The sequence below is a fragment of the Bombus vosnesenskii genome, unplaced genomic scaffold (genome assembly GCF_011952255.1).
Source record: "Bombus vosnesenskii isolate JDL3184/JDL3185 unplaced genomic scaffold, Bvos_JDL3184-5_v1.1 scf7180000013299, whole genome shotgun sequence".
Lineage (NCBI taxonomy): Eukaryota > Metazoa > Arthropoda > Insecta > Hymenoptera > Apidae > Bombus > Bombus vosnesenskii.
In genome coordinates this window covers 358,838-386,425 of record NW_022882949.1, presented here as the reverse complement: position 1 = coordinate 386,425, position 27,588 = coordinate 358,838, and the positions used below count along the sequence as shown (strand labels likewise).

Sequence of the window (27,588 nt, the reverse complement as noted above, 5' to 3'; positions counted from 1 at the left end):
AGAGATTGTCTCCCGCGCCTGAAACGACAGGGGTGAACGCTATGGATGAAGGTTATGGACTGAGATTCAACGTCGATGAGGACTGAGCGAGGGCGAATATCGTGAATTGGAGACAAAATTCGAATATAAATTTTTTTTGCTGAAAAAACTGGTACATCTTCTCTTTCCTTCCTCTTTCATTTTTTCTTCTTTTTCCATTAGCTTTCTTTGCTATTCTATCTTTATATACGTGTACGGGTTGCCAGAGAAAATGAGTCCTCAGAGCTGGAGGATGCTAAAGAAATACGCTTCTCGTTTAGTTCGAGATCTTTTCTTCTGTTCATCCTTTCGTCGTGTAGAAAATTTTGTACATTTTCTTCTTCGTTCTATTCCTTTATATCAGTCCCTTTTGAATTCTTTAAAAGATGATACAGATGGCATGGCAATCTAACAAGAGTAGCAGCGCACTTTATTGTATCCTAGCATCCCGTATTAGTTGTTCTAAAATTAGATTTAAAATTAAAAAGAAAATTTTCATACCAATGACAAACAAATTTTAGATATTTACATTCTCACCACATCCGCATAAATACGATAAATAAATTCCTACCAATTTAAGCAACATTTATTTTGTGTATTTTTTTTTTTATTTATATCTCCCCTTAAATCCGTCTTCTTCTCGATCAGAAGATAGTTCCTTGTTAATTCTCATTCGCATCTCCTCTGTTCTTCTTAAGGATGGCTATAACTTATGTATTATCTCGCCCTCGCAGCAATACAATGCGTCGATCGACCTCGCGAAGCCACGAAGGTTCGCATCGTTTAACTCGGACCGTTTGGACTCGTGTGACAGCGTCTGTCGGGCTTCTTATTAGTCATAGGCCGTGATGGGTAGTCGGGGGAACCCCTCGTGGACAACGTATCGAATGTACTTCGATGCACGCCGCGCGAGGGGGCCCTGTGCGTGAAGGGGCGCGCCCCCATCACCATCATGCACCCCGCTATACCATGTCCTTAGCTAGTGTTTCGCACGACGCTCGCCCGGTCGCCTGATCCTAGCGTTCGTCCTAACGAAATAACGCGAGTATCATCCACTGTTTACCATTTTCCTGCTAGTGGTTATGGTTTTCGCGTTCGAGGGTGGTGCAAGTGTTGCGGAGGTGAATACAGTGGATGGCGATAGTGTGGAAGTGCTGTTGGAAGAGTCATCTGGTGGATTTCTGAATGGAGGAGCCACCAGAATGCCAGGAAAATGTTGTAATGGAGGGGGTTACAATGTTGACAAAGCTTGTATGGTGAAGAACGAGTTTCTCTTTTGAATTTTATTCTTTGGGAAGTGTTATGGCCGAATGAAAGAATTTTATTTAGTAGGTTGTCCCGGAAGATTCTTTCGTTTTCTAAGGAAATAATTAAATACATTTTTTGTTTTATAATTTTATTGAATTATGTATGATCCATTTTGTAGTAATAAAACAAATGTATAATCCATTTTGTTGTAATAGAACAAAATGGATCATACGTAATTCAATAAAATAATGTAAAACAAAAAATGTGCATCTATTATATTTCCTTATAAAGCAAAAGAAACTCTTGGGACAACAATAATAGATGTAGGGATCAAAATTCCGTGATTTTATAAACATAATTCAATTTGCATCTCCATTTTGAACGATTGATTGAATTATATTAATTTGATAATGATGGTAATAACAATAATAATTTCATTAGCGATCTTATTTGTGATTTTGTATCTTTGTATTTTCACAAGGTTGAAATAATTTCCGTAATTTAAATATTCTTCCATAAAACTAAAGGCACAGAATTTTCCTACGTCTGTCTCTTATCTTACTCATGTAGGAAACTTCTTGTGCTGTATTTCTGTAACAAAATTTTGTCCACAGTTCTCTCTATCAAACTAAGTTCCTCTATGGAATAACCAAATAAATATGTGAATATTGAAATTCTATTAAATATACAAAGTATTTTTATACCAAAATATGAATAATTTATAACAATATACCAAACTACCTGATACTCTTACAAACTATAATGCAAGGATAAACATCTCCAAAGAGAATATTATTTAAATGTGATACGAAACACTGTCGTTGAATTTCGAGCACAGAAGAGTCGAGGATAAACAAAGAGAAATGGCAAGCAGCTTAGCTCGGCTCGATATTGGGATTTATGCGTCGAGGGGAGTACGTGGACGATGATTCGCCGCGTAGCGGCGATCATGGAGGCGTTTACTCGTACAGTGTTTCCTTCTATACTATTGTACGCCGTGGACTTGCAATTTTTTCAACGTTTCGAATATCGTGGATCGTGGAAGGATGAGGCGTTTGTCTCACACGCGGTTTTACACTGGCGAACGCGTCAGGTGGCATATGATCAACGTGCAGCACTCTCGAATAGGATTCGCGAACATCAGGTAATTTTTCTTCCACTCTGGATGGGTAGATTTCCATGATGTTAGAGTTTGATATCATCAGCTCCCTCGAGAGTTTGGTTAGAGTGCCTTGGAAGGGAGTTTAATGCATGGTTGGTATGTGCTTGCTCTAAGTATAGCGATGAAAATTATTTTGCGGTTTTTTTTCAATTTTATTTTAAGTGTGACTTAAACAATTTTAAGTATAATTTGAACAATAGTCTATAAGTTAGAAAGTAATTGAGTAATGAAAAAAGAATAGAATTTGTAATAAAATTTATGTTCTCTTTTAAATATTTCTTTATTATTGTTTGTAAATTCTTTTGTTATTATTTTATTGTATCTTGTCGTTGTTTTGTTCTATTGGTATTAATCTGAAGGATTTGATTGTATTTTGAGCTGAAGATATTTAATGCATTAATGAATTGAATAGTGTACAATATTTTTTAAAAATATTGATAATGATTCCCTAAATAGTCCTAATGAACGTGTTCTCCAAAGTCTCGTTAAATATGTTCGCTCTAAATGCTTTGTTCACTCTTAAGAATTCACCCTTCAGTTCGTGTGCAAACGGTACTATTCAGCCGGCATTTACACTTGTTAGACACAGTCACACCCTTCTGCATTCTACGAAATTATTACACTTATGTTTCCACTATAGTTTCCGTGAAAATCTTCAATTACTACAATTCTAGAAAAAGGTCTTCTAAAGATATTTATTTAGTTAATTTAACATATTCAGCTCGTTAACCTGATTAATTGCGACCTTATTGATTATATGCTAAAATATTCTTAATAAGATATGTAATTAGTATAATTAACAAATAGTAGAATAATCATTTATCTCTTTCAATAAGTGACTAAATTAAAATTGGCATTCTTATTGATCAATGGATTGATAATAAGACAGTCAATCCAACTCAAAAACAAAAAATCAGCTGACTTATTAATTTGCCCGAGGAATCTGTAATTCGAATTTTAATTTGAGTTTAATTTGTTCATGCTCTTATAGCACTATTCAAAGATCCCCAAAGTTTCTAATAAGAGAATTTATTTTTGGCACACCGAAGAAGCATAGTAAGTGCAAATGGCGGCCAGGATCCGGTGAAAGAGCGTATTAATATAATCCTATAATTCCGCCGGATGTTCCGCTTGTACTGGCTCCTCGGTCAGCCGTTCCGGCGTCAGTATCAATTACTTTACCCTTGTCAACCCGGTTAACCCTCCGCGGGTCTGGTGAATCGGCCTTTCGACCGTCTCGTGTCAACATCTTCGCCGGGTGAGACGCATCCCCGTGAAAACCTGAAAATTCGCTCTAGGTTTCTATGGAAGGGAGAATTAAGAAAGTTGAGGAATTGAATTTGAAATGAGGCGAAGTGAATTAGACAGGTTTGTTATTCATAAATGGCTTTGAGGTTAGGTAGAGTTAGGTAGAGTTTAGTGGCAAATTTTGATGACAGTTTAGAGATTTGTGATTTTGATGAGGATGAGGATAAAATTCTGAGTTCTTTGAAGAAATTCTAGAACTTTGAACAGCTTAAGAATTTAGTCCCCGGATTGATTGATTACTTTCTAGAACTTATTTGTAAGCAACATTTCAGTCGAACCTTGTATAGGTTATATTATTCGAAATTTAATCTTCTTTAAAATTTGATCACCCTAGAAACCTTTGTACGAAGTACGCACAAAGTAATCTTCCTAATCTTAAATATAGAAAAATGTACGTCAATTTAATAAGCTCATCCTTCTTTTATTATATAACATTCGTCTTTGCTATTATTGTATTGATATTCATATCTGTTTTACCCATAGAGTTATCAATTTTCACTCTTAAACCTAACCCAACAAAAGACCCTTCGTTACATATGTAACCATCCTAACCTCTCCCAACAGGAATCTCAATAATACCATACGATCTTTTCTCATTTTGAGTTCAATTTATCCATTCTAGAAAAACACGCATTATGTTATATTCATCGCACATATATGATACATTTTACGTGATTTTCTTACTAACCAGCTGTCAGTTGATGAAAAGCACAGAAAGTAGATGTCAGAAGCTAATCCCTAAGTTTGACATAAGCTGTGTCTGAACAGAGAACGACTGCGCCTCTGGTATCTTAATTCGCGACGAATAGTTTAGGTGGCGCACACGCCGGAACCCCTAAATCAGGATTAACGGGGAGATACAGCGTTGGCGGTAATCCTTCGCGTGGCGAACTAATGTCTCGTTCGCGCACGTCGGACGTGTTTTGCCCCGGTCTGATATAATACGTTTTACCCGAGTTCTACGAGCGTGTTTAGTCATCCCACTCTCGCAATTACGCTTAATATTAATTTTGTCTTAAACTAACAGCCTGTTTCCGGAGGAAACAGAAACGAAGGGAATACCGTGGCGAGAATTCTCATTGACACAGCGACTTTCAGTATGTGTAACATCTTAGAAATGTTATGATGATCTGTTGCAATGGGTGGATTAGGTTAAGTTATATGTTTACACGACTTGATCGTAAAGGAAAGTGAGGTTAATAGAACTTTTTCTTCATAGTCGGATTATATTTCACCATTTAAGTCTTGTTGGTACTTATTAGGGTAAAATGTGAGAAGGGAAATTATTAGTAAAGAACAAATTATTAATCTACTGAATTTGTATTGATTGAGATATTTGATATCGGTTTTATTCAAAATGATTTGTGTATTGATCGAAATCCAAAATTGAAAGAAACAATAAAATCTTGTAACATATTCTCCATCTCACTATACAAGAATAATTGCTCAGAAAACTAACCTTCAATTTGCGTGAAATTCTTCGAACACCAAAAATTTCAAATGCGAAGAAATATGTCTATCACCGGCTTCAAAAGAAAAAGGGAGGGAGAGGAAGAAAATTCATGAAGAGAGAAAGAGAGAGAGAGGGAGGAGGGGGGGGGGTGAGAGTACCAACACAATACAAGAATCGATTTTCGCCGTTACCGCACACTTCCATTCTCTTCCCTTTCATTTATCCTTTTCTTCGGATGGACATAAAGAGAATGAGAAATACGAAGTGAAAGAGACCGTGGACCAAACAAGACGAACAGTTTTCTCGAGGTTATGTCGAAGATTTGCTCTCGCAGAGGCCGCTCGAGTTTCGATAGTACGTCGTCGGCTGAATACCAAGTACCCGGCCAATGGGACAAGGGGATGATCGTGGACGTTGCTTCCAAGGGACGTCTACTTGAGAAAAATGATCGGAGGAGACGATCCAGGCTGGAGACTCGTCCTGGCAATAAAACGATTCTATAGGGACGAGTTGGTCCGTCGTTTTGGCTCTAGTGACTTTTCGTGGTCTTTAGTGGTATCGGGTTTTATGGACGGATGATGGAATTTTGATGGAAAAGTTTGGATCGTTTAGGAGAAAAATGGTATCCAAGAAATCTCTGTCGTATCATGATTTATTTATTTTTAAACCACGATATAAGACATTTTTAAAGAAATGTTATGGATTTTCGAGTGTATGGAATGATTTGAAAATGGAAGTATCTTATTTTACAATTGTTAATTTTATCATATTTTACTAATTTAGAAATAAAAAACTTAATTTTATAACGGACCAATTATGACTTCTCAGTTTGTTATTGTTATGTTTCCGGAAATATAAGAGTATACAATAAGTATGTATAATAAAGATTTCTAAAAATATCTAGACAAAGTGATCTACAAAGAATAATAATTAAGTCAAATAGTTATAAATATTCGAAACAAAATTCTTCAAATGTACGCAGCTTTTGAATCGCTCGGTATATCGTGACGTTTAAATACTGGCTCATCGCATGCATACATATGTACTTGGTCCCATTCCTACTCGGCAAGGCTTAATGTCAGCAACCAATCCTGCCAGCCGACAGCCATGTACGCCGGGTTGCCGGGCTACAGGTGCAGATTGCACCGCGGGTGGTTGGCTTTCTAGGCTTCCGAGAACAAAGATCCGCTTTCTATTTGTCTGAGGTATTTGTCTGATGTAGACGACGTCTACCGCGATGAAGCTCGATTCAGGGAAGAAAGCTTGATTCCAAGACGATATAGACGCAATGGAGCTTCGTTGTGGAACAAGGAAAGAGAGAACTTGTATCGCGATCAAGAGATGAGGTGTATTTAACGAGGCTCAACAGTAGTTCTCGTTGGAGCTTCTAACTTTTGACGAATTAGTAGACTATCAAAAGTAACGATATTTGGTGAAATTACTTAAAGAGGATACAATTTATTTATCTCTCTTTTAATCTTTTCTGAGTATTTTAGAAATTCTACATGTCAATTTATTGAAGTCAAACACCACATTGTACTTTTCTCTAATTCATACTTCAATATGGTTCTAATATTTTCTGTTTTAATCATTCCAAACAATCGATTTTATTTCATTTTCTAAACTTATTTACTGACAACTTAATTTAGGCATTCTCAACATCGCTGTAATTCCATTAAACAAGACCATCGCATTTCAAAAAAGTCACGGTCCAAACCTCAGAGAACCTACGTATTAAGTGCATACAGTAATAAATTTAAAAAATGATAAATAACATGTTATTTAAAATATTCTATGTCTATGCGTGTAACTAATTTAAGGAGTCCTTCAAATAGCACTGTTACAAATCTTTATGTATGAAAACCAAATAAAAATGATTATGTGAATATTAAGAAACGTATTAAACATTAAAAAATCATTTCTAAAAGAAAAAAATCTCTGCTAGAGTGTAGAAGGGAGCAGTAACAAAGTAACAAAGCACTCAATACTTTAGAATCCCCTTTACCTCTTTCATCATTAATGTCTTCTCGCGGCTCCAGTTCGTCGAAACCCCATATGGCTCCCTCTGTCGCCATGGCGGGAGATCAAAGAGCGGGTCGAAACCGCGGGAACAAAGTTCCGGGTAAACAATCCTAAAATACAGTCGAATAGAGAGACCACGGTGAAATCGTTAATCCTCGATGTTCGGCCGTAACTTAATTTTACGTCCTGAATAAACCTTCTCTCTCTGACCGTCTCTTTACGGTCGCCTTATCGTTTCTCTTGATGTTCGTAATGGCGTCCCTCATCGTGGTAACTTCGTCTTCGTCGAAACTTTTTTATCCTCATTCCTCTCATCACTTTAGTAGACAGCACGGTGATCGCTTAAATTTTAATAAAATCCCACAAACCTGCGTTTAAAAAGGAATAGATATTTGTTGTTCATTTTGACTATATCTATTTACTGTCTTTGTCATTAATGGACTATGCATGTTTATGGGAAATTAAAACACATTATATAAAGCACATTAAGTGTAAGCTAAGATCTCCTTCTCTATGGGGTCACGTTAATTTCTGAAGTTTAATTAGGCCTCATGATGATTTTGCGTCTAGGCTCTCCAAAGGTATAGACGCGGCCCTGAATATACAGGGTGGTTGGTAATTGGTGGTACACGCGGAAAGGGGGTGATTCTACGCGAAAAAGAAGTCGAAAATATAGAATAAAAATTTTTTTTTTAATTTTTCCATCGAGACAACGATCTACAGTGTGATCCGTTATAACGAGACGTGATAAAGTGCACGCGTACCGAGCGAAAATTCAAAGTCGATTTTCTCGAAAACGAAGCCTCAAACGAAAAATTTTTATTCTATATTTTCGATTTCTTTTTTCGCGTAGAATCACCGCTTGTACCACCAGTTACCAACCACCCTGTTTAATTAATATTTATGGTTATAAGAATATATCAAGGGTATAATAAATCTCCGCGTAAGAGATCCATTTCTTTAAATGCATTTGTCAAAATATTGATTTACATAAATATGTACCGTCTATTTACATTTAGATCACATTGAACTTGAGACACTGAATAACGCACAAATGATTGAGCTGAAACGAACTGTGCTGGAATGTTCGTATTATGTAGGTACTATTGTATAGCTTACAGACAATTTTCTTACCAGTACGTTCAGGTTGTAGAAGCGAGAGAAGGTGAAATTTTGGCGAGGATTCATGTCACGATCAAAGACGTCGGGACGTTCTAATACCGTGGACGAAAGATCTGTTTGGTATTCGAACCGCGAGGTCACTCGGTATAGGAAGGGTCGTGATTGAATCTACGTAGCCGGCCACGATCCAAAGAAACACCCTGCCGGCATTTATATCCCACGGGATCTGCCCCCTTCTCCATCCCTTCTAGTAGGCTCGTCTCTGCTGCATACGTACCGTGAGCTGCGACAGGAATAGTTTTATTATAGCGAACGTGTTGACCATAACGCGAATACCCCCTGTGAACTCATATCCCTTGGTCTCTTGTATCTCTGAGACAGGGGAAACGCATGTCTTTGTGGAATGAACACTTTGGGTAATGATCGAGACGTGGAAAAGCTCTGTTCTTGGTTTCTTGTTGTTGAGGGCTGCAGACTTTCTTGGTGGGAGAAAAATAGGGCGCATCGGGGGATATTGTTTGGGGCCTGATTTGTGGAGGCTGGTGGTGCAAAATGGAAAAACATTTTTATATGAATACTCGGTATATTAGCAATTTTTTCAAACTCATTTTTCAATCACCGTGTATATATTTGGTGATCCTTTAGAATTTTTATTTTGAAAACTCTGGGTACGACAAGAATGTTTCTATTATTGAAATGATCCTCTTAAAAAGGATATAATTATTGTTACAACTATGCGTCTTTAATCTGTGCCATTTCTAATGTTCTAATATTTTTGATACTGAAGAATAATTATATTTTTATATATATATATATATATATATGTTGTAAATGAATCTTCTCGAATTAGCATTTACGGTACACACAGGCGTTCAGAATGTAACGTAGTTTTAAGATTTAGGATATCATTACCTGAGGAGGTTGAAATTCCAGATATCGTTCGTATTGCTTAGTTAAATGGTCACAGGGATATTGTCTCCCCTATCTTCCCGTATACAAAGGTTTGTCTGTTTGAAGGACTTTGTTAACCAGTGACGGAAGGGGGCAATCATCTTACTCGAAGAATAGGGTCTGCGTGTGATAATGTTTACTGTATATTTCTTTTAAGGGAGCTATAGAATAAAGAGCGATCCCGTGACCGCGGCTAGTTCGGTGACTGTCGCCTCGAAGGTCTCGGAATAACTACATTGTTCAATTACAGCTATGTAGACTCTAGTTTTTGCGGGATTATCCAAAATTCCAAAGGGATTCCGACATATATATATATGTTTAAGAGAAACGTTTCAGAATGTAACGTAGTTTTAAGATTTAGGATATCACAGGGAAATTCCTATCGTTCGTATTGCTTAGTTATACAGGGATATGTTAATAGGCGTGCGTCCAGTGACGGATTTGCGTTTTGGGTAATAAAGAGCGATGCGGAGGGTTGAGGTGGACTAGATGGGTTTTCAAATTTTAACGCTTTAACGGTATTTAGGGTCACTGAATGGATGTAATAATTTCGGAATAATTACATACATTTGCCATTGGATTTTTTTAAATCCACTTACTCTCTTCATAACAATTTTCATTCATCTAGTTGACTTATGGTGTTTCGCCAAACTTGCAAAATAAATTGGATAATGAAGTCTTACTTATATGATTCTATAATCTAATTATTTTATCTGAGTAATTATCGAGCAAGCATAACTTATATTTATTGCAGATTTAGTCGAAACATGGTTTTACATATGCGAAGAATTGGGATTTTTTAAATCTTTTTCCGTATTAATTTTTATAAGATAACGAGATTTCAACTTGCACGATTTACTTCAGTAGATTTCAAGTTTTGTTTCGTAACATTCAAGTTCCACAACATTACAAATACGATAGTATTTAATGTGTTTCCCTTTTCAAATCATTCCTTGCATATCTTCCTCTTTTCATATTTCGCGCCATCTTCTATAATACACGACTGTAGGCCGTCCCTACCGGACTATCCTTATTTTTGAAATATGCTTTTCGCGCGATCCCTCTGGCCTCTGTGTCGACCTCTGCAGTATCATATTCAATATGGGTTCCCATAAGTCGAGCGATAATGCAATATGCCGACGTCAGGTCCTGGGGTTACCAGACTACGAACAATATGGAAGAAAGTTCACACGAGAATTCTCTATTAAATCTGGATTTACCGTCGCCTTTTTTTCTACTCTCTTCTCCGCTTTCATCTCGTGGATCTTCTTTTTCGTCCTGCATCGGCAGATTTTAATAACGACCGCGATGAAACACATCGATGAGTCAACTAATAAAAATTCTATATCTGCGCTTTTTACGTGAAAAACATACGGATTTTCTGGTTGAAATACGTGCTTAGTGAATTGTATAAAATGGAAACTACAGAGGACAAATATCATGAGTCACTAAATATCTTAAGTAGTTTTTATAGAGGCACAGTTTTAAATTGCTGTATATTGTCTACCAATCCCGTATTATCAAAATTGTCGACTTATTTAGTTCCTGTCATCCCCTTCAAAATGTTAAAAACACTGTTCATAATATTAAAGATATTAGAATATCTAAGAAGAAGAAATCATTATCTAATCCACTTTTTCTGACTTGTCTCGTTCAAACGCTTATATTTGAGGGATGCCCACATGTAGAATCACTGTATCAATTAGAAGAAGATTACAGATTCGTGAACGGGCCGGCTGTATCGAGCACGAAATGATTTACGATCCGCTTCGGTTATGCCCCCTTTTCTCATCGTAAATCCGAGCTGGCCGTCGCGTCGTCTTTATGGTTCGCAGATTCCAAGGCTCCATCTGCACGCCACGCCATAAAACTAGCTATACATATACCTATCCCTTTCTCCCTTTCCTTTTTTCCTGCATTGATCGATCGAGTCGTCGAACCACTTCCGTTATATATAGAGTATATAGCTCGTATTTTAGGCAACCGCTCGTAAGCAGCTGCTTTTCAATAGCCGAAAAGGGAGAAACAACACGAAAGGAGACAAGCTCTAGCCGCACCTTTTCAGGGGCGAATTTTACGTGTTACCATACAGTTTCCAGGGAAAAGGTCAATTAATCGTGAGTAGGCTTGACGACCGATCGTAAACCTTTCCAATCTATTGATTATACGTGGTTTCTTCTGTGAGATGCTTTAATTAATGCAGTGTGCTCTTTGACATGTGTTCTAACGCTCAGAAGCATTTGTAGGTTAGATAACGGGACTTTAAGTTAAAAAATGAAATTATGGTAATCTCAATTTGCTATATGAAATAAAGGTTATGTTTCTAATGATTTTAGATTTAAACATTTTTTAATTTAAAAAATATAATAATACCGGTCGGAGAATTTGTTTGAAGTTAAGTTAGAATTTTAGATTGGAAAATATTTTTTATTTTTATTCAATTACTGTGATTATTATGCGATATTGTCATCACAGAATTATTCATTACTACATTGCTTAAATATAGTCCATAAGCTTTTCCTACTTAAGTATATGCTGGTGCTAACCGTTTCATTATAAGCTTACCCAGAGTATGATGAACATTATCTTAGGAATAATTAAAGAGCTGCCTTGTTCCTCCTTTTACCGACAATTTCGCGTTACGTTGCCCTCTTCATCAAAAGCGACCCCTTTTCCAAAAAGGTACTTAATCTCAAAGTACTACTCTATTCACTTCACAATTTCGAACTCATTAACGCAATCTCTTGTTCAAAAAGAAATTCCCTCCGTTACTACCTATTCTATAGCAATTTTAAAAGAAGGGTGAGTTCATAAAATAACCGATATAGTTCACATCTCTCATATCCTCTGAATACCATCAAACCAGCACCACGATATCCTCCAAAACCTCAGCTTCTCTCAACTCTGCAAGAATCCTTAAGTTCCTCTCAACATTCCTTCCTCTTCTCTCTCTCTCTCTCTCTCTCTCGCTTTTTCTCTCTCCCTATTCCTCTCCTACCGTTTCCCCTACCATCTTTCCCACTTCACCAATGATCCACGCATCGGACAAACGGTTTCCCCACTCCGTTACGCTGTTAATTCGTAGCGTACAAGGTTTATCTCCGGTCCAGTCTCACCTCCAGCCCCCTGATAACGCTTTAGCTTAAATTCAGCCGCCGGAGGCAAACCAGCGACTGATTTAAGAGCCTCCGCCATCTCTGTGCGTCTCGCGTGCACACGTATACCTAGCGTAGGCTCGCGTCTGGAGGGGCGAAAAGCCCTAAACGGAGGCGTATGCCACCGGTAGATAGTCGACCGTGATAAGCTAAATGCTCAACGTCCCCTCTATTATAGGTTAGGTAGGCTGGAAGCTGCCTCGAGCGTAAACCGAACTATAACACCACCGGTGAGACAGATCGCGGAGAACATCGGGATATACCGGGGTTTTGGCTCCCACTTCCGTCCAACTTCCGCCAGATAAATGCTCTGCATCGACCGCGTCGATATGGAGGAGGCTGGAGGTGTGGCGAAGTTTCTTAACCTCTTCTTATAACTTAGCTTTTGATGAATTCTTCAATTCACATTATTATAATTTCCTTCGTAGTTAGTAGAAACATAATCTAGATTTATCAAATCCATCGATTGCAGAATAATTCTATTTTATGTATCAAATATGTGATTGTGTGTGTCACGTGGTCACAGGGTCTCGTTTACATCTTAAAAAAGATATTAATGGCAAAAAAAAATATGGAAAAAATACATCTGTATTACAAAGATTGAAATATTAGAGATTAGATATTAAATATATCACATATTAAGATTACATTTCGAGACACTCTGACGTTTTCTATTTCAATACGGTGCACTTTCCGTTTCGTTTTCAAAGAGATAATAGATCCTAAAAATGGATTGTATTTATTTTTTTGAAAATCGGGGGTAAAAATAAGTAAATAAATAATAGAAATGGGTGTCAATAAAGTTAGTTATTATAATTATATTATTCAATCATACATTTGACGCTTGATCGATTCGGAAATTTAATTGGCAAACGTGGAGGTTTGACGGAGTTAATTCGCTTTGAGGTTAGGTTCGGTACTTTTCAGAGAAAAAAATTCGGTGGACTCTGTCGTAGACAGGATACGCGGGGGACAAGTTGCGGTGTTATCTGAAATTTAGGGTGCAGCTTCGGCGGAAATTGAGCCAAGGCCGTGACGGAAATTCCCCTCGCCCCGTGGGAGACGACAACGCGCCATAAATTGAAGGTGGTTGCGTTTGAATCGAAGCGTGCCCCTTCGACGCGAAAATTGAGTTAAACACGCCCCTTTGCGCGGAATCTAGCGCGTGTATACGCTCTCCGTATGGGAAGCTCTAAATTGATGTACTTATAGCTACGCTACGCTACAATACACGCCAATTCTTCGCGGATTTGATGTTTTGTGGAGTAATCAAGAAATTTTTTTGCTTTATCGATGAATAGAAATATTTCTGTTAACTAGAACTGTATTTGCTTTCTAAAGAAAGATATTGTGATTAATCATAGTTATTTAATTCAGTATGAAGTTTGATAATCGATAATTATTAGAATAATATGCAAAGGAATGTAATCTTCTTACATCTACTAAAGATTATTAATGTAATTTATATAATTCCTAAATTTTCAGATTTAAATCATAAAAATACTATAAATTGTACAGAATATTCAAAGTATTTTCAAAATTGGTATACATGTAATATAAAGTTCTATATGATATTAGGTTTATAACCCCCTCTGTGATTGGATTACTGAAAAGCTGATCGGTTGATAAGTAACTCCTTTAAGGATGCAACCCGTCCGACTGTGGAATTGAACCATGTCGTTTCTTCAGAAGATCGAAATGACCATATCTTCTCTACTGGAATATTTACGCTGTAAAAGAAAGACTATTTTCTGCTTAATATAATATACATTACATATTCCAACATCTTTATAGTTATTCAATGTATAGCAATTATATATTCAATACTATTTGCGTAGTTTTTAACAATTTCAGACCATTTGGCTTTTAAATATGAAATACGCTTTTTCAGACTTCACTTTTGTCCTATTTAGCAAGCTCTTCTTCACTGTGTTTCATGTTGTATGCATAAGTAACGATGCGAATAAAGCTTGATGTTCGCTTTTATGAATAAAGTTAGGCGAATTACGCGTAAGTTTCAGTAACGACTTGCAATAAGAATTTTCACTTCTATCAGCATATTCATCTCATCTTCATGATAAAGTTCTTCTAGTGTCATTGGATAAGAACTTATCTCATGTAGACTTTTCTCATAGACTTTATGATTTATCGAATTCCAAGTGCGCAACATTATCGACCGAGTCTTGATTCTCTTCTTCGCACACTTATCGATCGAAATATCGAATTTTCTCGGAATACTCTTAACTTCAGATAATACTAAGTATTAAATGTAATTGAATTTGGAATTTTTATAGCCATTGTATATTTAATTTCATTGATAATCTATAAAATTGTGATACTTTAACTTTACGCGTTATTTAATTTCCAGTAAAATTCTCAGCTATGTTGAGCACGTAGAGGAGGTTAAACATGACCAGATGGGAAGCGTTAACGCGGCGTGACCTGTCGAAACTCTTAATTAAATTCAGGAAGTCTGGTACTAGGAAGTCGGCGATATTTGTGAGCACGAAAACGCGAACTCAGCAGCGAAGAAGAAGCACATTCTATTCGTGCATGAATTCTCGAGAGCTGCACACAAGTGCATTTCAAGTACTCGGTCAACAGTAGAGTCTTCCTTAAACACTCTGTACGCGTTTTAACGAGTCCCATTCAGTGTATCCCTCTTTCCACGTTTGCATCCTCCGTGTTCTTCTTTCCTTTCCCTTTACTCCCTTCCCTCTGTCAGTTTCTTATCTCTGCCATTTCTTTTACATTTTTCACTTGTCTTACTTTTTCAATTCGTTTCCACCATTTTCCTTATTTCACTCTACCATCCATTTCCTTTCATCCATTTCTTTTTCGTTTTATATTTCTGGTGTATTGTATGGTTTTTCTTTCACGTACTATCAAATTGTTCTTTTTTATAGTTTCATCTATGTTCCATTTCCATGTACGGTAGCTGATGAAATTCGCAATTTCTGCATACATTTTCACATTGGTTTCAAATTTTATAAATATTATAATGTAATATATATATATAATATATAATACTTATATAAACTTTATTCCAACATCTTTCAGTAATACAATTAAATCAAATATGTATCATTTAGTTCAATAATCCTATATCATTTATTAGGTAGTGTTATTATTTTATCCGTGTAGCATTTGTGTTGCTTTTGAGTGGTCTCAGAAAGGTTTCAGATTTATCCGACAATGTAATAAAATCATGGCAATCCAGTCTTATTATGCCCTATCAATGAAATTTCAAAATTTTTTATATGATACACAATATATACAAAACTTTTTCATGGTAAATATCGAAATACTTGCGTCAGCTACTGTTTTCTCATAAATATACCTTTTATCAGCGTTTCTTTCGTTTCCCCCACCATCTTGCTCGTCACTCGCAGGGTGGTTCCTCTTCAACGACCACCATTTATATCGGCACGGAATCGAGGGTGCGAACTCGTTGTATAACGCTCCTTTGTATGCAAACAAGGTGCTTGTTTCTAAATTGGGTTGCAAGTCGAGCCATCGTTAATTAATATATCTCGCGGTACTACCGAATTAAGCTCGCTAAGCGAGACGGCTGGGAGGCACAGCCTTTGCTACCGTCCGGATCCCGTATATACCCAAGTGGTGAGGATTTGCCCGTTAGTCCGTTCGTTAAACGACCACCCTGGGAGTCGTACCAATCATAAACGAAACGTCGCTCGAACGCCACGTTTTGGGATACATACCAGGTTTTCATGATTCATTCGTGACCGGCTTATCAATGCTTCCTAAATTTGTTGAAAATGAATTTTTATGGTATCTCGCGCTTATTTACCGTTGGTAAAGCCTCATAGAATGATAGCTATATAAAATGATGGACAATATATTTATCATTGTAGTAAAATATAATAATATGTGTAAATAAAAATTGTCAAAAGTGTGAAAATGTGTACAAACCAATATTTTTGCCTAGGTATAAAATAATGGTAAAAAATATTTTTATTAGCTGCATATTCTCTATTCTATCATATTTGTCCTGTTTTTGAATGCAGGCAAATAAGACATAAATAAACATCCATATAAAGCATAAGTAGTATAGATAATGTTTTTAATAATAATGTTTGTATGAGGGGTTGCGTACTGTGCCAATATCCATCACTGTGTATATAGATACTTATACATGATGATCAGTTTCTATGAAAGTTCCTATGAATAGCGATAAGATATTTTATTACAATTCCAAGAATTCAAACGTACATAGCCTTTAATCGGCGATTCAATTAAACCAATGACAGGCACGATGCCGCGTGCAATGCAGTACTTAACCTATCTGTGTTTATTGCCAGAATAATATATAGCCATTGAAAGCGTGGCTTCCTTCGGTAACTTAATAAATCTTCCGCTCACCTCTATGGAACAGCTATAATTACACCTGTTTAGAGCGAATAAGAATTAAGCACACCGTTCATAGCCTCCTTCTACGTTATCTGAAACTGATTCACGAGACTTGATTTGACCTCTTCTCAACTCCCAAGTTTCTTCTTCCTTGGTCATCATCCCTACGGGCTTTCGCGTTCAATTAAATCCCCAGGTTGGCGAATTTTATTTACCTTCGTCACGATTGCGCAGAGAGGGCGCCACCTCCAATTACCCAGCGTAAAAATGTAACTCGATACGAGCGCCTGTTATTCGAGATACGCGTAGGGAATTAAAAAATGCAATTTCTGTCTAACGAAAAATATACGCATGGTCGTGCAAAGGCACGCGTTTCGAATGGTGGAAGACTCTCGTTATATGGGAGATGGAGACGAGTGTTTTGAAATTCCATCACGAAACCAGATGAGGTTTGTGCACGAGGCGATTCATTAAAAGGTATATTTTCCGTCGGCGTTTTAACCTACGTCCGTTCGAAAGGGGAAGTTTTCTAGCGTATCATATTTTTCTCTCAAGCTGCATTCTCACTCGTTTTGCTGCCCGTTGATGTTGCACGTTTCAAATAATACCCAACATCTATCAACCTGTAGAAACATTTTGTCCACACTGGAGCAAAGTAATCAGTGGAACATTTTGTTTTCGTTGTTCACATACTAATGCGTTGTGAATCAACAACAGTAGGCAATAAACACTAACTTATATCAGTGCCAATAGAATCGGAAAAAACATGGAAGAACATTGCGCAACAACCAGTAACCTTTTCGAAAAATACAGGACATTAACAAAAAGTCCTTTGTCGTTGTTTCAGTGAGGACGCACCTTTAGCGTTACTTTGAATAGGAAAGGGGCCAAGAAGACGCGTGACGCGGGGAATTTTGATTAATCTCCATTATTTTTCAAACGTATCTCCGTAGTCGCCACTAGATGTCACGGTTTAGTTGGAAAAGGGACCGATCAGAGAAGAATGAGCATTATGAAAGCGGGAAGAAAGAAAATGAAACGTGCCCGTTAGGTTAGGTTGTTCTTATTTAATCTCGACGTATAATGAAGCTTAGGGTACTTCGAGATTCTGCCCCCGGGGCATCGATGGGCGTAACTATAAAAGTGGATTTGAATTTTAATCGTGGCAGGTTATGAAATATGTAATTTTCGTTTCGTTTCAATGTAAAGTAAGCTGATCGGATGCAACAGTAGGAATATTGTTTTTCTCTATTTATTTTTTATTTATTTGCTACCATTTAACTAGTTTTTTATTTGATTATGTTAATAATATTGGATCTAATAATTAATTGACGTTCACAGGTATATTGTAATCTACTTTTTCTTATTTACTGGTTTAATTTCAATCGTCTATCGAAGATTATTCAAAAATATCAGCCTGGTCATTAGAGTGCAGGGACATTCATTTTCTTGGAGAACCACTTCTAACAGAGTCATTCATTAATTCATACTGGGGATTATTTAAACGACTTATTTATCCATCCCAGCTTGAAGCTCTTGATTCATTTCTATTACCAAAAACGAAAAACAGACCTATTGTGGCAGACACATGGAACTTGAATATTCTTTTTTCTTCGTATTCCAACAGTACAACCTTTAATGAACGTGGCAGAAGATAAATTGGTTTGATTAATCGGTTCTTCATCAGCCTGATTAAATTTCAAACCTCTTTTTCACATAACTTGTATACAAAAAGCTGAGTCTTTTAAAATAACGTTAGTGTCCAAGTATTTCATTTACTGTGGCTTTCTCTATTCAATTCTACTTTTTGCATCTCGAAAACAATAAACAAGAATTAACCAATTCTTTTTCTTTTCAGATTTAACTTCCTTACTACAGTGCCCTAAACCTAACCTCTTTACCATTGAACTTCTATACAAGAACTGAATCTTTCAAAGTAAGGTTAATACTTTAATATTTCGCTATTATAGCGATTGTTTTTCACAATCCAATTCTAATCTCATCCATCTGCAAATGTTCGACAAAAATGAACAGATTCTACTTCTGCCAGACTTAACCTTCTTACTTCGGTGTTCGGTCTCAACAACCTCACTTGAATTCCATCCCAAGAAAGGACAAACTCGAGCAGCGAAGCGTAGACGTGCTGAAATATGAATATTTTCGATTTCTTCCCGCGCCCCCGGGGGAGAATCCTTTCAGCCGCAGATGCTACCAGAGTTCACAGCGGCAACCAGTTCCTTCGAGTCATAAATACCTGGCGCGATCTTCGGGGAAGGGTTTCTGCGACCCTAAATCAAGGTCAGCAACGATGTACGTCGTCGTAGTCGCAGCTACTCTTCACTTTCGCATCCTCTAACTTCCTCGCCCCTCTTTCCCTAGACAGTCAGTGTGTGCAACAGCAGGGAATATGATTTAGTACTTTTGACAGGATTAATAATTTTCAGCGGCAGGGAGGTAGCAGATGTCTCGACATTTTCGCACCCCATTCTCGCGTCTTCTACGAGTGCCATCGTCGACTGCTAACGTCTCCTTCTTCCCTCTATTTTACTCTGTCTGCAGAGCAAGGTGAATCTGTCACAGTCTATCTATGACGAATTTTAGCTCCTTACGGGGATCTGTCCCTACGTGCTGTCTCTCTTCGTCATATTTTTCACCTGCGACATCTCTTTGTAGGGCGCTGAACCGACCCAGGTAACTTCGGCGAGAAATGTGCGTGTTGAGCAGGATACACGCATTTTGAGGTTATGATGGAATTGGATTTTTTACTCGGAGTGGTTTGAAGATACAGGGGTTGATTTAAGGCATGATGGAACAGATTTGATTGGGGAAATAATTCGTGCTGTTTCTTTTATAAATGGAGAAGCGAAAAGAATGAATCTGATGGAGGAATTCGACGATGTAGGTTAATTTTGAAATACATCCTACTCAGTTTTTTCCTTCATTATATCTTATTATAGATTTCTCACAAAACTTTTATTTTCTGTTGAGGAAGCACTTATAATTTATTTCTCATCGTTGCAACGACATGAAGAGCGAGAAAGGTAGTTAAGCAAAAATGAAAAATTGTTAACGTTTACTTGATCAAGTTTTTGTAAGGCAGTTCCTAATGACCTGTAGAAAGCGGCAGGAACTTCTAGGTAACGATTACAGAGATGAAGAATCGAGAAGTAAAAAGTATCTCCTTTGTCGGCTTATGATTCATTCGTTCCTTTTTTGCTAGTTTGTTTCGTGGAAATAATCATTCGGATAATGCGGCTGGTTAACATTACCGGTAGCGTTCCAAACTTGGAACCATCCACACTGTTGACAATAACGCCCCGATAGTGATCTCTAAAGGAGGTGTGGGTGACAATACGGATGACAAGCGTGTTACGCCAGTGCGAACAGGATTTAACATCGCCGTCTCATTTAGTTGTATCTTTTCTTTTTTCCTTTGGAACAGATTTATGTCTGTCCAATTGGATAGATTTACATCTGCGTACACCTGCTCAATATATTATGTTTTAACACGTCGTTGCTTTGCTTAATACCATCGTAATTTATAATAATTTCATATGCCAATGTTGCTTGAAATATTTCCTCTTGTAAATTACATTAAGACATTTTTTAAATGGAAAAGTGCATAATTTATATTGGAGGTTATTTAACTAATTAAATTTCTCTAAAATCAATGTACTCTGTTTCAGTAATGTTTCTTCAGTCATTCGTTATTTAGTATATTTTTTAAATATTTGTCATCCCTTAGATTTTAAGTTTCATTTAAATATTACTGTTGATTCTTAAAAATTTCATTCGTTTCATTTACATTTAAACTAAATGTTTTGCAAGAAATTTTTTAAAAATTTCCAATTTGATCATAGTGAGTGACATTGTTTAAGTAGCACCCCATATACATACTATCAAATTTATTTACATAATCACATTTGATCTTCAGCATGATCAATGTTTGGAACTATGTAGGAATCTTTTTGAGAAAAGTTCCTAAACTGAAGGATCGATGTATCTGGGGAAGGTAACTGCGTGAAATGCCGAGGGATACGATTACCAGAGTAACCATAATTTCTATCATGTGATGAAGAATCATTTATTAATTTTCCATCCGGAGAGACAATTTCTGAAATCGATCATCCCGATCAGCCCGCCCTCTGTAATTTCAACTATACGCATGCAATCACTGTCCGTGAATAAGTCTGCTGTTTTTTTCCCGTCTTGGGAAAAAACAAAACGAGAAGAGAGTATACCCTCAAGGACAGGCGTAAACACGTCTCGAGGTTATCGCCTCGATCCATTCGTTCGACTTAGCGCGGTATATTGGTGAAACGTAATCGCAGTAGGCCCTGAAAGTCTCGTCGTAAATCATTATTCTACGAGAAAAAAGTAACTATACATTCGTGATCACATTTTTTATTCATGAAGCGGATACTAAATCAATGCCTATTAAAAAATTTGCAAATTAATACGGTACCATGATTTTCATCATAATCATTTAAATTGGTTATTATTGGTTGTATGCATTCATCAATGACCTTGAAAATTCTGTTCGCTACAAAATATCCAGATACAAGTACAATAATATTCTCTGAAATTAGTAACCTTATTCTCAGTAATAAAATTTTTTTTTTAAATTTTCCAAATATAAATACAGTATTCATTCTTTTAAATTAGTAATTAACCTCAATGAAGTTTTAGATTGTCTTGTATAGTTTATGTGGAACATATAACAGAACCTATATTATAAACAGAGAGCTAACAACAAAGTAAAAAAATCGAAAGATCGAATTCACAAATCTTGGCCCTCCGCCTTTGGTTATACGTCCCAAAAAACAATTCCTCGAAGTCACGCCAACTGATTGCCCGTAATTCCAACGTAGTGGCTGTAATCGTGTTCCCGAATAAAGACCTTTCTAAGAAGAAAGTCCCAAGGACAGTCACAAGCGTGATCCGAGGCTACCGCGGCGATGATTTTGTGCAAAAGATGATTCGAGCACAAGCCTTTAAGTACGTACCCGAAGAAATAACGTGCGTTAGAGGGGTACAGGGAGGAAGACCTCTGTTCAGGAGAGGGCAAGAAACGTAAGTAGTTCCACTGATACAGTACAGGTTTTTCGCGATTTAGCCATGCACTTTTGATTTCTCGTATATTCTCGATTTGATAATGCCAGAGTATTTGAATTGCAATTATATTTTTATGAATAAGAAATGTTACTAGATAGTTACTAGATAGTAATATATCAAAATCTTAATACAAGGTTGACTATTATAGCATAGTCACAATTCAAGAAAATTAGATATGCATTTTTTATCTTTTTCTATCTTAAATTTTGGACCTTAATTATGCTTGTATTTTCATGGGTAAGAAATACTACTAGATACTTGCTAAATAGTAATATATCAAAATCTTAATACGGGGTTGGCCGTTATAACGTAGCTACAATACGAGCAAACTAGAATACATTTTAAAAACTAGAATACATTTTTTACCATTTTTATTTAAAAAACAAGAATTTAATATTTTTAACACTATTAAAAATGACTATTACAGTGAGTTGAATCTTTCCTGTTACACCAAAAATAATTCGAATTCGTGTTAAGCCCATCGCTATCCGAAGTGAGCGCGGTAATAGAGGCCAGGTAGGCGGGTCGCTGCGCACGAAAAGTAGGGCCCCGCGGCTCCGGGGAACGTTTTTCTCTAAATTACAGCTTCGCTCGACTCGTTCGTTCCCCGTCGAGCCTTTCCCGCGAGCGACCAAGCCACACTCGCTTCTTCTCGTTCAACCACTACCTGAATTCCCGATTTCTCTGACGCGCATGCTCACGCTCGCGATTTCTCGAACACGTCAAAGGACAAGCGACGATCAGGTTGGCGCCGTCATTGTTGTTTTGTCGAGCTTCTTATTGCATGTGACCCGGTCCCCTCAATTCACCGACAGGACTACCAGTGTCAAGTGGACGACGTATTTTACGATTCAGCGAAATTCCCTAAATCATTTCTTTTAATCGTAATTTGTGATTATCTGTTTAATTATTATTTACAAACCTAGTGGAAGATTTCTATGTTATTACTGTTTAACTATTAATTTTGGTCTCTCTGTGCAATTAACGCTTTTGAAGTACGAATATCAAAACAAAAATTCGCATACATATGTAGGTTAGGTTCCAGTTAATTAGCAGTGGCAAGTGAACAACATATATCTTCCGATTCAATGGGAATCCTTAGATAATTTTTTTAATCATGATTCGTGATTATCTTAAAAACAGTTTCAAGTTAGAAACTTCTTAGTCATTATTTAAACACTTGACGAAAGATTTCTATTTTACGCTACTACGTTTGGTATCTGTGTGTGGTTAACTGTTTTAGAGAAATAGGAATTTAATAGGAGTAATAGAAGAAGAATTTGCATACATATGTAGGTTAGGTTCCAGTTAATCCATGAAGAAACCATTTATTAAGATATGCATATGTGTGTCTTGTCATCAGTACTTGTCAGTAAAAGTAACAGTCTTCCCAACATAGAGCACTTAACGGTTCGATGACAACGGTTCATTATAATACAGCATAGAAAACATTGATTATTAGAGAAATCTGTTTGTGTACGCGATTTCAGCGTGTTTAAACAGAAGTTTTCACGAGATGTCCCGATATTTATTGGACGAGATAGGTAAACCGGATCACGAGCAGACCAGAGTTATCTTAGAAGAATGAAAATAGAGAAATAACCCAACGCTCCGGGACAAGGTTCACTGGGCGCAAATTTCCATCATCCTGTCGCTCTGGAGAACTTTTCCCTTCTTATCCTTTCTCTTCTATCCTCGTCTATCGTCCCTTCTCCTCTTGCCTTTACATCGTTTCGTCAGTTGAACATTACGATACCATCGATCTCCTCCGATCTGTATCCAGATAATTTAATTGAGAACACAGGAATTTAACACTTTCAGAGAGAGTTATAATCCACATTGTACAATGCCTGAATAATGTAGAGATATTTATATAATAAATTGCGTTGTGTAATTGACAGTTTGCCAAAAACAATGTAGAAACCATTTGTTGCATTTGTAGCATTTTTTAAAGAATTATATTCTTATGAAGGTGTAACTAAGTATTATAGGAAATTTAATTATACATTTCGCAATATATTACTATAAATTTGATTGATGAGAGTATCGACAAATTTCCGTAAAGCTTTCTCAAGTATTTATTCAGAAAGCATTCTACAATTTTCCCTAGTAGTATAACCAACCGTAAGCCCCACAGGGAATTTTTATAAGGACATTGAACTTCCTCTCTAACGATACAGACCGTGCTACACGCAAACAATTCTACTACAGATTCCAAAACTTGTTTCTCCAATCACACAGCCAACCGTGCCATTCCAATTCCCTAGGGAATTTTATCGAACATTCTTCGCATAGTTACTCGTGTAATCACCAAAGAACTCGACCAAATCCTCGCTGCCAGAACTTTACAGGGATATCGTCTTTTCTAACGCAAAAGATAGGTTCAAAGTTCAATCATAAAACCTCGACCGTAAGCCAGGAACAATTTGAACATTCCAGGCTAATAGCTGCGCGTCGTGGCTTGCGCGTCGCGATTTCATTAATTTAACTCTTCCCCCTTTCTCCCTAGGTAACTTTGTACCGTTCACAGCCCCGTAATTCCACGGAAATGATCAAGCTTCTTCCACCAACCTCCTGCTTCCCTCGTACCGTTTCGTATACTGTAGAAGGAAAGGATGGAGAGGCCAAAAGTACAGATAGAAGAAAGAGGAACGTCCTGCTAGTGGAGGCAACGAAACCGACAGGCAGAACTGATGGGTAGTTGGTCCTGTGCCGTGGATGAACTCACGTAGGTTCGAGTATGCCCTGTCCGAGCCATCAGCAGATGGATTCCAACCTACAATCTGCATAATTCCCCGACTGGATTTCCTTATATACTTGGCCAGCTCGCTCGCGCCCGATGGAACTCCACTTCCATTAACAACTCCTTTTTGCGTTCCTACCGATCGCGTTTGGACCTTGAGGCTCGTGCAGTGCTTCTCTCACAGGCGGAACGTATTGTTTACACCACGCGCTTCGAGTGTCTACGATTACACGGCGCGATTCGACCTTCGATTTGAGGTTAGGATGCGGTGTGCTTTTATTTGGAACGACTGAGATTAAGGAATTGTAGTACATTCAGTCAATTAATGGCATTTATTTTTTACGTTCTTTGTAATTTTCGAAGTTTTTGGTGGGATTAAATGTGAAACCTATTGAGTTGGAAGTATTGATTTCTAGTGATTTTTTAAACTGGTAGAATGCTAAATGTAAATAATAAATTTGGGACGAATGTTGGGAAGAATTTGAGTACATAATATAATTTATAGTATTTAGAGCTTCTGAGTGAAAGTATTCCTTTTTTCAAATAGTCTTAGAAAGGTTCTATCTTAATTAAAATTCTGATCATAGGCTCATGTAATATGCATTAAATTAGACACTTTATACATTATCATCTTTGAAGATCTGAAATCTAGAATATGGACAGCTTTTTACAATCAATTATGTATCACTTTGAATTCAATAAATAAAAGCGAAATATCAATGTATTTTACGATACTATAAATGCATGACAAGGAAATATTAGAAATATTTGATGAATAAAATTGAAAACGTGTTCCGTTTATGTAAGGTGAGTCGACAACAAGAAGTTAATAAATTCACGAACGCTCAACGTTCATGGGGATTTATTGCATATATCTAATACGGAGTTTCGTGGCAATTACGGATAGGAGTGGTTTGATGTAATTATGGTGATCATGATAAATATCCGCTGTATCCTTTCTCTCATGAAACCTTTGGATAACTGAAACGTCGCGTTAGTTGACTATTGCCGTACATGAAATGTTTGTATCCTTGACAATTTTTTAATATTATTTTAATTTTTATTCCTAATAACTTTATAATTTCAATTATAATTGCTTATATGACAAAAGATAGCTAGTTTTAGTTTAATTTAGAGGATATAATTGTTTTATTTTGTTTAATTTATTTCGTTAAATATTTTGTTTAATTTATAGCACATAATAGCTTTGACTTTTTATATATGTACTTATTTCTTTCTATATCTTCAATGTTCAATATTACCAGATATTACTTTAGCTGAAATTTAAAAGAAGGACATTTAAGCCAGATTTATTATTTATATAAGCTAATTCGAGAATCTATAACAAATGCAAAAAGAAAGATATAAAAAATTCTTGTTAACCATAAAGAGTTCTCCAGTGTCCAACTATAGAAGTACAAAAAGAAAATGTTTAATAAAGACCAGATTAACCTTCTCCATCCTTTCTGAACAAGTTTCCCCGGTTAAGAAGTCGAATCGCCTTGTTTGTATCCTGACGAGCAGAGAACTGTCGAGTGTCGACGTAACAGGGGCAGGGGGGGAATGGCAGGATTTACAAATATTGAAACAGGCCGCATTCGAGCAGCTACTATTGACGGAGCAGTCGAGGGTCGAGTTGTTACCGGTGTTCCTTTCGAGAAACCGACTTGGTTCCGTGTGCACCTCTGCCTCGGGAAGTCGTAATGAGCAGGAGAATGCTCGTGGGAACCGGGGGAGGGCTGATCGCATAAGCGCGGGAAAGAAAGTGCGCGCACACATCACCGTGGATTCACAATCTTCATGAATTAAAACAGAGGAATTATACTATAATTGCACTATTATGGAACTGCCTTAACGATAATATGTAAATGGAAATTAAATAAGATTCGATAAGATTGTAGTTTAAAAAATGTAAGATGGTAAATAAAATTTGAGAGTTTGACGAATGATGAACTTAGATTGAAATCTGTTTTAGGCTAGAAAATTGTTTCGGGTACGACATTGGTGATTGGATACGTAATTTGGGACAGAATATAGGCGGAATGGAATATTTAGTAGCTCAAGGCGGTTCACAACTCCACCTACTTGAGGCGGCAAATACTAGTTCCATTTTTATGATATTAAGGTTAGAATAAGTCCTTTTGTGAGTTTTGAGTCTTCCAAAATTTTTCTAATGAAGGTAATAATTTTTCTAATCATTCTAATTAAGAACTACTCTGTTTGATATTTCCATTAGGTATGATAAGTATTACTGGATCATTCAAAATATCGTGAAAAGAAAAGTGATTTAACACATGACTTAGAATCTGAAGTTCAAGTGATGCATTTATGAGTTCTGCAGATGCAATTGCGAAACAAAACTTACAATAATAATGCTGTTACATGTACAGGTTAGAAACGCAAACTCGCATGTTGAAGAACCGTAGCCGTTAACAAGTAGAAAAATCATAATTTCAAGAGAGATTAATCCTCGACTGTTCTATACCGTCAATTTGCCCGAGCTCAATACTGCACGGTACTAAAAACCGGACGTTCGAACAGAAAATGATCTCGGAGTAGTGTAAAAACCATCATCCATTGACTTCTCCTTTCCGTAAACAGACTCGAACGATTTGTTGATGACGCATTTCCGGTGTACGAGGACTACAATGATTCTTCGGAAAGATTTTGCCCTCTTCTATAATAGTAGACTATTATCTCAGGTCTGTCTAGGACAAGAAATAGCTGCATCGAACAATTGTTCGTCACCGTAATAAATCTCCAACAACTAGACGTTTGAACAAAAGGAATCGACGATTTTTACAATTTTTTAAGCTCCAAATTTAGATAGGAAAGAAATCATGTTGCACTACTAAATATTTTTTCAGTATCTATGCAGCTGTAAACCTAATCTTAAACATACAGTTCAATACTTTAATTT

At 36.8% G+C, this 27,588-nt stretch overlaps 1 protein-coding gene and 1 long non-coding RNA gene across 3 annotated transcripts in view; both read left to right on the top strand.

The window, feature by feature from the left end:
• Positions 1-27,588, top strand: part of LOC117233761 (prickle planar cell polarity protein 3-like) — a 115,615-nt gene that overhangs the window by 67,337 nt on the left and 20,690 nt on the right. The window lies entirely within an intron of this gene.
• LOC117233765 lies at positions 18,844-20,481 on the top strand. Of its 2 annotated transcripts, XR_004493394.1 has the most exons (4): positions 18,844-19,375; positions 19,484-19,708; positions 19,803-19,947; positions 20,031-20,481. It is a non-coding gene; the product is annotated as an uncharacterized LOC117233765 (long non-coding RNA). The 2 variants fall into 2 exon arrangements; XR_004493393.1 differs by having other exon boundaries at positions 19,484-19,947.